This window comes from Diabrotica virgifera, chromosome 9 (genome assembly GCF_917563875.1).
Source record: "Diabrotica virgifera virgifera chromosome 9, PGI_DIABVI_V3a".
Taxonomy (NCBI): domain Eukaryota; kingdom Metazoa; phylum Arthropoda; class Insecta; order Coleoptera; family Chrysomelidae; genus Diabrotica; species Diabrotica virgifera.
Genome location: NC_065451.1, coordinates 25,692,004 through 25,704,752, shown reverse-complemented (window position 1 = coordinate 25,704,752; position 12,749 = coordinate 25,692,004).

Sequence of the window (12,749 nt, the reverse complement as noted above, 5' to 3'; positions counted from 1 at the left end):
CCATGATGATGAGTTGGACGATCTCGTGTCAGATCAAAATGACTTCTGTGTATTGTGGTGATGGTAGCACAAAAGACGAGGTATGGTGCAAATGTTCGATATATTGTACATAGTCTCATGTCATGTGTATACCACAGGGTAGTCCAGAAGGATATATTTGTGACTTCTGCAATACTTAGATTTTTTTAAAATATCTGTAACTTGGTTTCTTATCTTTTTCAGCATATTTGTTTGTTCCTTTAATATTTATGTTCAATAAGCTACATTTTCCAAGGTTATTCTTAAGTTCTATTATTGGGCACAGTTATCCGACATATGCGCACCATTAGCCGAATAGGTCGGGTAATTGTGCGCATTACACTAATTGGAAATTTCGCCTCTCACTTTTCTACTGTTCAACCATTCATTAAATGCGGTGCCTACCAATATACCTAAGCAGTGGCGTGCTGTGACATTTTCGGAGGAGGAAGCGATTCAATAAGGGTCTAACAAATATTTTCTTACGAGGGTCGAGATCAAAACATATACCTACTTAATAGGTGTATACCTAATGTATTACTTGTTAACTTATATCGACTAAAAACAAGAACTACAAAAAATTAGGTATAGTGTTTAACCCAGTCTGAGAGACATGCACACGCCTTGAGAATGAGATTCGGGTGATACAAATTCATTGAGGCAAGGAGGATTTACTCTTATAAGCGGGCGTCACTCCATCCCGCCCCAATGCTTCATACTATCCACTTCCCCTCCGATAGCACTCTGATGCGCAAAGTACTCTCTATCAGCAAAGTGCTTATTATGTGGGAGTCGTGGATACAAGGACTCACAAACGAAATCCTACCCCGATCAATGCAGGTTAATGACTCTAGTGACTTAGTATATCATATATCTAGTGACTTATTATCGATCTGTACTGCTTGCTCAGGGTCGAGTCCCTGCCCCAGGCTTGGTTTCTTTAAACTTAAAAAGAAGAGTTCTATTCAAAATTGTTTTTATATTCCGATTTCGAATCACCTTCCATAATACACAACTTTCAACAATATAACATTTACTTATACTTGAGTCCTATTCTCTTATCAACCAATGCAAATTTTTTGTCGATAACATCGTCGTAAAATTTTGGATTTTCTGATAATTGTTTAATAAATGCACTCCTTTTCAATGGATAATAGGGCTAACTTGGAAAGTCTGTCTTCACTTGTAAAATTTATTGTAAAACTTTTGATGCGTTTTAATACTGAAAAACTTCGTTCAACTGATGCACTTCTAGCTGGGATAGTTAGTACCTACTACTTAATTCACACAACTTGCCCACTTCACACAGAGACTGACTTAAACCAGTAGTATTCAAAAAATTCAACCAATTCCTAAGTATTTCTTTATCACTAATTTCAGGTGTTTTATAAATGACATTTAACTGAGAATGCAAAGCTAGATTATCAAAAAAAAAATCATAAGTTAATCGTACTGAATTAAATAGGTACATACTTCTGTGGGAGATTTTAATGAATTATAATTAGACATATTAAAATTACATAATTCTACATATTTTATTTCTTTAAAATTTTCAAAGTGATAATTCATTTGTTGTAGAATATTATCAAAAATTTCGATGTATAATCGTCGATAGGTCTCTCTTTCGCCGACAATATCAATCATCATTATTTTTCTTTTAGGTTCGAAGCCCATATTTTCAGCTTTATCCCAAATATTTTTAAACAGCTCATTTTTTTAATCATCATAAGTCATTAAATTGTCTTATACAAAATGCAATGTCACTTGACTTCGTCTGTAAAATGTCGTAGGTACTATAAAATATCAGTAAAAGGAAAAATCTCAAAATGTCAAATAAAATATTAAGCAAAAAATTGAAATCGAGCCATTTGTACCTAAATACCTACCCCTTATAGCAGCAGTAACAGACTCCGCATCTCGTTTTCGAATCGGAAGCGGTCGGACGAGCGCTTCCAGGCGTATCAAAATTCGCGTGAAAGGAACATGACTAGCGAGTGAGGTTATTAAACCCTGACCAATTTTTGAACGGGACAAATGCATGACAAGCAGCGATTTTGAGATGCGCTTCCGTCCGGACTGAATCGTTGAATTGTGTGCTTATTTGAGACCGTTCGTATGCGATCAAATTTTAGTAATGTTTCAATGCCTATTAGTTATAATAGATTACTTAGATTAGGGAAACATTGTTGATAATTAAATACTAATTAATACTATATGTATTTTCTTATATGGAAGTATAGGGAAGCGGTGCTTCCCCCGCTTCCATGGACCGCACGCCTCTGTACCTAAGCCTTTGAAGTATATCTTCAAAAAATTTGGAAACTGAAATGTTTTAAGTTTGTGAAATATCCTGAATTGGCCTTAGGTGCGCACCAATAGCCGACTCTCCCCTAACCTGGTACGGTCATGACAGAAGGGCAAACAACAAATTTTGGATAAACAGAATAACAGAGTGGACTCCGACAGGAAGAAGGAAGAGAGGCACACCCCGAAGATCTTTTAGATATGAAATGGACGAAGCAATGGAAAGAAGAAATCTGCAAGAGGACTGCCAAACAGAAAGAACTGGAGAGAACGGTTGAGTGAAGGAATTCAGTGAAAACTGTGGAAATCCTTGGTATATACATACAAGAATAAAAAGCCGCTCAACACCTTAAAAATGAGTGGCGCATACAATATTCCAGCTGCAAAAAATCTGATATGAATATTACGTGGCGCGAAAATGTATTTTCATTGTGATGAAAAACGAAATTCTAGTTTTATTTTAAAAGATTTTTCCATAATATTTGCTAAATTTGAAGTAAACGCGCCACAAAAGAGTAACTTTGATACAGTTTGAATTTTAAAACTCTTTTGTGGCGCGTTTACTTCTAGTGCGTTCTTTAACGGTAAAATATTGCAAAATCTCTAAATTTTAAAGAACCGCTTGGATTGACATGAAATTTGGCATACACATAGCTAACAAGTCAAAGAAAAAAAGTGATATTGTGCCGATATGTGCTTTTGCCCTGGGGGTGGTTTTCACCCCCTCTTGGAGGTGAAAAAATATTTGTCCAGAGAAAGTCAGGAAATCGATAAACTGGCTAATTTTAAGTTACTTTTGTTCTATAGAGTTTTTTCACAAGTCAATACTTTTCGAGTTATTTGGCAGTCAATCTGTTCATTTTTTCAACAAAATAATCACGCTTTTAGACGGTTTTTCGCAAATAACTCAAATAGTAAATATTTTGTCGAAAAAACATTCTTAGCAAAAATATAGCCTGTAAAAAATTTAAAAAAAAATGGTGTATATATCAGGTCTCTACACCTAGTAGAAGCAGAATTATAGCTAAGGAAATATAGGAATATTCCAAATGGAATACTTTAACGTTAAATAACCAAAAATGAAGCACATTTCGGGGAAAACTCATTACAACTTATTTAAAGTGTTTAAAAAAAGCTTCATTTTTGTTTTATAAAAAAAATTTCTAGCATCAAAAGTAAACAAGTTACGCTCAAAATAAAGTTAGTCTCTTTTTTTGTTAAAAAAATCGGGAAAATCACCCCCTAATTAGTATCTCAAATGAATTTAATTCTTGCGACTTTACAAGTTTTTTGACTCGTGTATGTATTGTTTATATGATCTGTAAGTTTCATCGGTTCAAAGTCATTATTTTTAAAAGGGCTGTAGTTAAAAGGGGTTGAACGAGTCACTGATCACGAATGTATGCAAATTTAGAAACACCAAATCTTAATCAATTTTTGTCTAACAGAAAAACAAAAAATACATGATATTCAGAAAAGCAAATCTGACTTTTTTCTGTTTTTCGAGATTTTTGGTATCTCTAACAATTTTTAAGTTATTTTGAAAAAAAGCATATTTTTCAAAATTTAAATTTTTAAAAATTTTACTTTGAAACCAAATTTTTTCAAAAATAAGCACTTTGAATCGATGAAACTTACAGATCATATAAATACAATATAAGTAAAATAATTTGTGGAGCGGTAACGATTAATTTCATATAAGTTGCTAATTAGGGGGTGGCTTCCCGATTTTTTTTTGCAAAAACAAAAGGGACCAACTTTATTTTGAGCGTAACTTGCTCAAATTTAATGCTAGAAACTTTTTGTAAAAACAAAAATAAAGCTTTTTTAAACACTTTAAAAAAGTTATAATGGGTTTTCCCCAAAAACTGCTTAATTTTTTGGATATTTCACGTCGAAATATTCTATTTGAAATTTGGTGAATATGAATCTATTTTTCATTGGCTATAACTCTGGTTCTACGAGATCCAGAGACCTAACGCGTACACCATTTTTTTTTACTTTTTTATAAGCTATATTTTAGCTAAGAACGTTTTTTCGACAAAATACTTACTTTTTGAGATATTTGCGAAAAACCGTCTAAAAATGTGGTTATTTTGTTGAAAAATGAACATATTCACTCGCAAATAACTCGAAAAGTGTTGACTTGGCGAAAAAGTTCTATAGAACAAAAGTTACTTAAAATTAGTCAGTTTACCCATTTCCGGACTTATTTTGGATATATATTTTTTCACCCCCAATAGGGGGTGAAAGTCACCCCCAGGGCAAAAGCACACATCGGCACAATATCACTTTTTTCTTTGACATGTAAGCTATATGTATGCCAAATTTCATGTCAATCCAAGCGGTTCTTTAAAATTTAGAGCAAAAACCGTGAAAGAATGGACTATTCAAATTTAGCAAATATTATGGAAAAATCTTTTAGAATAAAACTAGAATTTTTTTTTTTTTTTTTTTTTTATTGGAAATTTACCGCATCCACCAAGAGGTGATTAGCGGGAATACAGTGTAGGAGTACAGTTCCAATAACTTACAATCTATAATATAATTCTATGAGTTTTAAATAATTATCGATATTATTATCTATAATTACAGTATGTATCTTAAATTAAGAATACAGTGTAGGTATAACTTCCAGTAATTTAGATTCTATAATATAGCCCTATACATTTTAAATAGTTTGCGATATTGTCATAGTAACCATCTGTGCCTAAAAGTTTGTTGATGTTGTTAGGAATATTGAATCTAATTCGTTCATTTGCAAAAAGTGGACAGTCAATTAAAAAATGTTTTACATTATTTATTTCGTCACAAATTTCACATTTAGGGGGATCGTCTCTTGTAAACAGGTGAGAGTGCGTGTATCTTGTGTGACCTATACGCAGACGTGTGATAACAGTTTGAAGTTTTCGGGCTCGTATTCTCGATAGCCGCGGGTAAACATTATCCTTGATTGTTCTTAAAGATGTCTGTGAATATTTCCATTCTTGGTTCCATTTACACGTGATTAGATTTCTAAAGTACGATTTTATGTCACTCGCGAGATTTCGACACTCCGTTACCTCTGTTTCGACACTTTCCGACACTTTACGGGCGCACTGATCTGCTGCTTCGTTTCCATCGATACCAATATGAGATGGGATCCATATGAAGGTAATGCGTCTGGAATTTTCTTGAGCCTCTTCTAGTTCAGATTTTACCATTTTCTCTAGGGGGTTTTTAGGATACACATGATTTAAAGTTTGTAAAGCACCGAGTGAATCACTTAGGATCAAGCATTTTGATATTTTGTTTTTGTTGACATGTTCAAGGGCTTTGAGTATTGCATAAAGTTCAGCAGAAAAAATACTGAAATATTTGGGAAGTCTAAAATGATTTTCTGTCATTTCTAAAACAATTGAACTGCTTAGAATTATAACTTGTGTTTGGACTAAGGTTAGTTTCTTGTAGGCAAATTATTTCTGGACAGTATTCTGATTGGATGATTTGAAGCATGGGTAAACGATGGAACAGTCCATCAATATTCCACTGTAATATAGAGTTGAAAATTAGGCATCGGAGGAAGATAATTCACTGTCAGTGATATCTTTACCTAGATAGTGATTCAATTTATTTTTAAGTCGGGTGAAGCGATGTTTTGTAGTTTTGTCTGATAGGTATGGGTAAGATATGGTTAATAGGTTTATTAAACCGGGGAGATCGGTTGTGTATTCCTGGATAATTTCTATAGGTGAATTGTTACCTTGGGTATTTTCAATTAGCATTATTAGCTGATCATAGTTTAATGGGAGTGTTGTGGAATTTTTATTCATGAAAAATTTAAGTGCGTCAGGAGTAGGTGCTGTGCGTTTAGGTTTTTTGGGCTTTTGGATGTTGGTTTGACGTGGTGTTTGAGGGAGAGCAAACGTTGGATTATTAGTATTCAGATTTTCGATGGGAGGGGATAACGTTTCGTCAATACTTCTTTTCACAGATGTACTGGATGATTCTCCTATGATTCCGAGTGAAGCTTGTTGATCCATTACTTCAGAGGTTTTTTCACATGGATTTTTAGTGGGAATGTTCTCTTCGGTGGGAATTATTTTGCTCGCTTCAGAAGTTGGCAGTAGGGTTTGATGAGTAGAAGAAATTGAAGAAGGTTTTTGAATATTTATGTTGTTTGGATCACCGTCTTCAGCTTGATGTGATTCAGTATGGGAGAAAAGTTGTGTGTTCTGTTGCTGTGGCGTAGATTCGGTGGTGGTGGTTAGGTCATAAGAGATAGTAGAGTTTTGAGATAACACATTGTCTGTCACAAGTTGTGTATGCTGTTGCTGTGGCGTTGATTCGGTAGTGGGAGTTGGGTCATGAGAAAGAGTAGAATTTTGTGATAACACATTGTCAGATGAAGTATTGGGGCAATTTGACGCAACGTGTCCAGCCTGTTTGCATACGAAACATTCCATCTTGTCCGTTGAAAGAAAAATTCTATTATCATTGCCTTCAAATGAAATTAATAAGGAGGTGTGAAGCTCGAAATTATCAGAGGGTGAAAAGACATACACTTGGCGGCGGAAACTGAGGATGTGGGAATATTCATCACCTGGAATTCCTGCTCTAAGGAAAGACACTGGGGAGGCTATTTGAAGACCAAGACTCTTGATTGCATTTTCTGCAAGTTGGTGGGGAATATAAGGAGAGATATTCGAGATTAATATTCTTTTTGTCGGGGAGACAAGTTTCCTAATACTTAAAATTAGGGATCCGATTTGGATAGTTGGGTGGGACTTCAGAAGTTGATCAACGAGATTTGGGTTGGCTAGATATATGCAGATTCTATTGTTGGAGATTCTGGAAGCAAAGGAAATATTTTTTGGTCCGATGACATCACCAATAGCTTTAACGTAATCTAGAAGTTTAAGGTTTTCTTCTGCGTGAAGGACTATGGCTTGCTCTTTTTTGGGTAGGGATGGTGGTTTCGGCGAAGATTTTGCAGCGTTTACGTACGAAATTGATGTAGTAGCTTGAGTATTTGTAGCACTTTGAAGGGCCATGGTTGAGGTAGAAACTGTAGGATTACTGTGTATGTTTGTACTTGTCATGCAGATACAGACAATAGCTTCGTGTTATATTTTTTCTTTAAATGGTTCTGGTATCAGAATTGCATTCAAAGCCATTATGCTGGATGGTCAGCAAGAACCAGCAAACTGGTGAAACCAGCCGCTGGTATGCACTTTTTATAAATTAAATACAATTTATAATGGTTTAATAATATAAAGAAAGCAATACGTACAAATTTTGTCCAGAAATCACTTTTTAAAATACACTATTAAATCGAAATTAAATACACTAATTACTACTGATAAGGTAAACTAGATTTTAATTATACTTGGCACAGGTCTTACTCGTATGAATGCTAGAACAAGACTCCAAAACTAGAATTTTGTTTTACATCAAAATGAAAATACATTTTCGCGCCACGTAATATTCATATCAGATCTTTTGTAGCTGGAATGTTGTATGCGCCACTCATTTTTAAGGCGTTTAGCGGTTTTTTATTCTTGTATTAGGAGTTTTTCAAAGTTATTTATAAATTAAATGTATGAAGTTGAATGCAATGTTCCTCTATTACTCGTTAAGCTTTATAAATGGTCACCTTTGTTGCATTATCTCCCAAATGATCTAGTGTCCATTGAATGTACATTAGATTTTTTTCTATTCGAAATAGATTGAAAAATTTAGCGTCGTAATCACTACAACTACATAAACCATTTCGGGAATAATCGTTAATTGGATTATACTTTTGTAGCTTAATAACTTCTAAAAGGCGTAACCGATTTTGATCAGTAAACATGAGTTTGAAACGTATTTACCAGTAGTATCTGATGGATCTAAGGTCAAGTATGATAACTGAAGCTATTACAGGAATTATTGAGCTTGAGGAACCGTTTTTCCTGTAGGAAATAGATTTGATCATATTTATGAAGCCTATAACTTAAAAATTCGAATTTTCCCGGATATGACGTATACACCGTTAGATTCGTCTAGAGTCCTTCTACAAACGCTCAGTTATTGGCGCAATTCGTAGGTTGAAATTTTGAGTAATTGTCGAAAAACCAAAATTTTCAAAGTATACTTTTTCAGCTTTTCGGCTATACTGAGCCGTGTGTATGTCTGATCCTGACGGATTAGACACTATTTGAAAGCTTAACTCAGCACTATTGATATGGTGTATTTGCGGTTCTCCTGTCTCTTCTTGATCCGAAGATATATATCCCCAAAAAATATGCCGCTTTGTACCTACCAAGTCCTCTAGCTATCTTATGGGTGGTCAAATGTCACAAAATATACCGGTTCTCAATCGGCCCTGACCCCCTCTTCAAACACAGAAAAAAGATTCAAATCGGTTTAACTTTTAAACACACATATCCACAAACAGTTTCCCTTTTTTAAATAAAAATTGAGTCATATTTCTGAGCTCGGTAACTTTTGAATGGTATAACCGATTTTCAAAATTAGACATGCGTTGGAAAGGTAATGATCAGTAATATTGGAAGCCGTAAAGGTCGGACTTACATTTTTAAAGTTTTTGGGAGTTTTGGGGACGAGAACGAAAAACAGACCCTAAATAGAAAGGGCCGTAAAATCCACACCCTTGTACCAAAATGGATGGTTGACATATGAATGGGTGAGTCTTTTCCTGTACTTTAAGATGGGACTTGGCCCATCTTTCAAATCAGTCAAATTTAGAAAATCGAAAATTTCGTGTATATACTCGTCCTAGACTAATTTAGCCACGCTATATCTCTTAAACGAATAGAGATTTTCGAATTGGATAAAAAGTGGTCTATTCTACTTGTAATACACTTTAATATGGCGTAGAAAAAAATCATCCCCTAAATATTCATCCCTTAGTTACAACCTCTAACTTTAATTTTTTTAATAGCACCCTGTATATTTTTTTATAGTTTTGGATGTGGTCTTCTATCATCTATTCAACACATTTTTTGAAAATAAAATCGGTTCGTAAATAACCAAGAAAATATCCAGTTTAGTTTTTTTAATTATGTGTCCAAGACTAATTTATCCAGGCTATATTTCTTAAACGAATAAAGATTTTCGAATGGGACAAAAACTGATCTATTGCATTTGTAATACACTTTAATATGGCGTAGAAAAAAATTATCCCCTAAATATTCATCCCTTAGTTACAACCCCTAACTTTATTTTTTTTTAAATAGCACCCTGTAAGTTAGGGATGAATATTTAGGGGATGAACTTTTTCTACGCCATATGAAAGTGTATTACAAATGGAATAGATCAGTTTTTGTCCCATTCGAAAATCTCTATTCGTTTAAGAAATATAGCCTGAAAAAACTAGTCTGGGACACACATTAACAAAAATATACTGATAGTTTCTTGGTTATTTACGAACCGATTTTATTTTCAAAAAATGTGTTGAATAGACAATAAAAGACCACATCCAAAACTATAAAAAAATATTTAGGGTGCTATTAAAAAAATTTAAGTTAGGGGTTGTAACTAAGGGATGAATATTTAGGGGATGATTCTTTTGTACGCCATATTAAAGTCTATTACAAGTAGAATATATCACTTTTTGTCCCATTCGAAAATCTCTATTCGTTTAAGAGATATAGCGTGGCTAAATTAGTCTGGGACACCCTGTATAGTGTCGCGTGTAGGGGGGTGTTGGTGTGCGCCACTGGCGAGAACTGCCGTTCTCTGGTAATTGAAAAAATATGAAAAATATAAACTATTGCATAAATGAAAATTTGATATAATTTAAAATAATTAAAAATTTGTTTCTTACCTAACTATATTACTTTTTTTTAACTTTTAATGATCACTCGTAACAATATATTGTAGTTTACGATCAATATCTTTAAGTTTAATACCAAAAATAAATACTGAATTCTTAAAAATGTAATGATAATATATATTTCATTTAGAAAACCAGCATTATTTTGTTTTAATTTGTTCTTAATGGTTAATTTGGGAGTTAATGAGGATTTACTAATTTGAAACATTTTATGAAAGCAATACATGTGCATTATTACCGAAGATATTATTTATATCAGCTTATGATTATCTCTAATTTTTTTGTATTGTCCGTGTTATAATGGACTGGAATTTTCGGAAAATATTAATTATTGAACAATAAGTTTGTTGAAAATATCTGGGAAAACCATTCAAATAATATGTCTTGAAGTTGTTCTGAAGCTATTTCCTTGTGGCATTTTTATAATCAACTATTTTCAATGGGAAATAAGCCACATTTTTACCAAAAAAATGATTTTATTAACGTTTCGAAGCCCAAATCGGGTTTCGTTGTCAAAATACAAAATACTACTAAAATAAACAAAAATGTTGTTGCTAAGTAAAAAAATTCTTCCAATAATTTATTTAATCTGACTCATTTATATTGCCCATTCAGACGTATATTATACATTTTAAAGTAGAAGACTTTAAAATGATATCGCCAATATTTATGAGTTGCGTTCCTGGGACGACTTTACTAAAATATAGTTCATTCGATTACATGAAATCAATCCCAACTCAAGAATATCAGTCACAAAAAAATCAAAACATGTCATCTGTCTTTAAAAAGACAACCAAATGCAACGATGACAGTAAAATTCTCGCGTTAGAGATTCCATAGTAAATGACGAGGGAAAACCAGGAAAAAACCTCGTGATACTATCCCGACATCGTAAGTATTTGGTCTAACATTTAATTTACTTGCAAAAAACTAATACCAAATTCTGACTTTAAGATGTTTAAATTATAAATAATATTAATAATACATAGATATACAATAAGTAATACTAAAATATAAAATTTGTACTAACTCGATATGTTATTGATTTACTAATCGTGGTATTTTCTTTCTATTGACTTCCTCTTTAAGTATGGGTAACCACATCCTACTGCATTCTACCGAGGAATTTGCGACACAATTGGTTTCATTTAGCATAATTAGAGCCGCTTCTTTGATTTTTCTCTTTTTACTATCTGATTCTTTCAGGACTATACTTGAATCTCTCCTCTGAATGTGGATATATTACTTACGATGTCGGTATAGTATCACGAGGTTTTTTCCTGGTTTTCCCTCGTGATTTACTATGGAATCTCTAACGCTAGAATTTTACTGTCATCGTTGCATTTGGTTGTCTTTTTAAAGAAAGATCACATGCTATGATTTTTTTGTGACGGATATTCTTGAGTTGGGATTGATTTCATGTAATCGAATGAACTATCTTTTAGTAAAGTCGTCCCAGGAACGCAACTCATAAATATTGGCGATATCATTTGTCTTATACGTCTGAATTGCCAATATAAATGAGTCAGATTAAATAAATTATTAGAAGAATTTTTTTACTTAGCAACAACATTTTTGTTTATTTTAGTAGTATTTTGTATTTTGACAACGAAACCAGATTCGGGCTTCGAAACGTTAATAAAATGATTTTTTTTGGTAAAAATGTGGCTTATTTCCCATTGAAAATAGTTGAATATGTCTTGAATATAAGATACGTGACCGTATTATGGAGAAGAGAAGGGAAAACACCTTAGAAGGATCTTCGTACCTTATCTCTACCGAACATTAACCAATACCGAACAAAAACAGATGCCGAGGTCACACAAATGTATAGGCTAACGAAGTAGTATTCCTGTGCTTTTTAGATTACGAGAAAGCGTTTGATCGTGTCCAACATCACAAGTTAATGCAGATCCTCAAGAAGCTTGAGGTAGACCAAAAAGACATAAGAGGCATTGAAAACTTGTACTGGTTTCAGGCAGCACAATTAAAAATAGACAATTCGATATCCAAACCCATACATATAAGATACATATAAGAAGGGGTGTTCGGCAGGGATGTGTGTTTTCCCCTCTTTTATTTAACATTTATTCGGAAGCCATATTTCAAGAGACTTCGGAAGATGCAGAGATAGGAATCAAAGTGAATGGAGTATTGATCAACAACATACGATATGCTGATGATGCTGTCTTAATTTGTGACAACATAGCAGATCTTCAACAACTTTTCACTATAATCGGAGAACACAGTAAGCGAATGGGATTAGAGATTAATACCAAATAGACCAAATTCATGATCATCTCCAGAAACTTGGATGCATTTGAAAACTCCACCATAACACTGAATACTAGGTCCATTGAAAGAGTAAGCAAATACCTGGGAACGTGGCTTTTTGAAGACTGGGCATCGGACAGGGAAGTAAAATGTCGCATTGAGCAAGCTCGACAAGCTTTTGTAAAATTCAGGAAGGTACTAACCTGCTCAGAGTTCGACCTTACACTGAGGCTAAGGTTTACTAAATGCTACGTGTGGTCGGTGCTGCTATATGGCATAGAGGGCTGGTCACTCAAAACGAGGGATATAAACAGATAAGATGCCTTAAAATGTG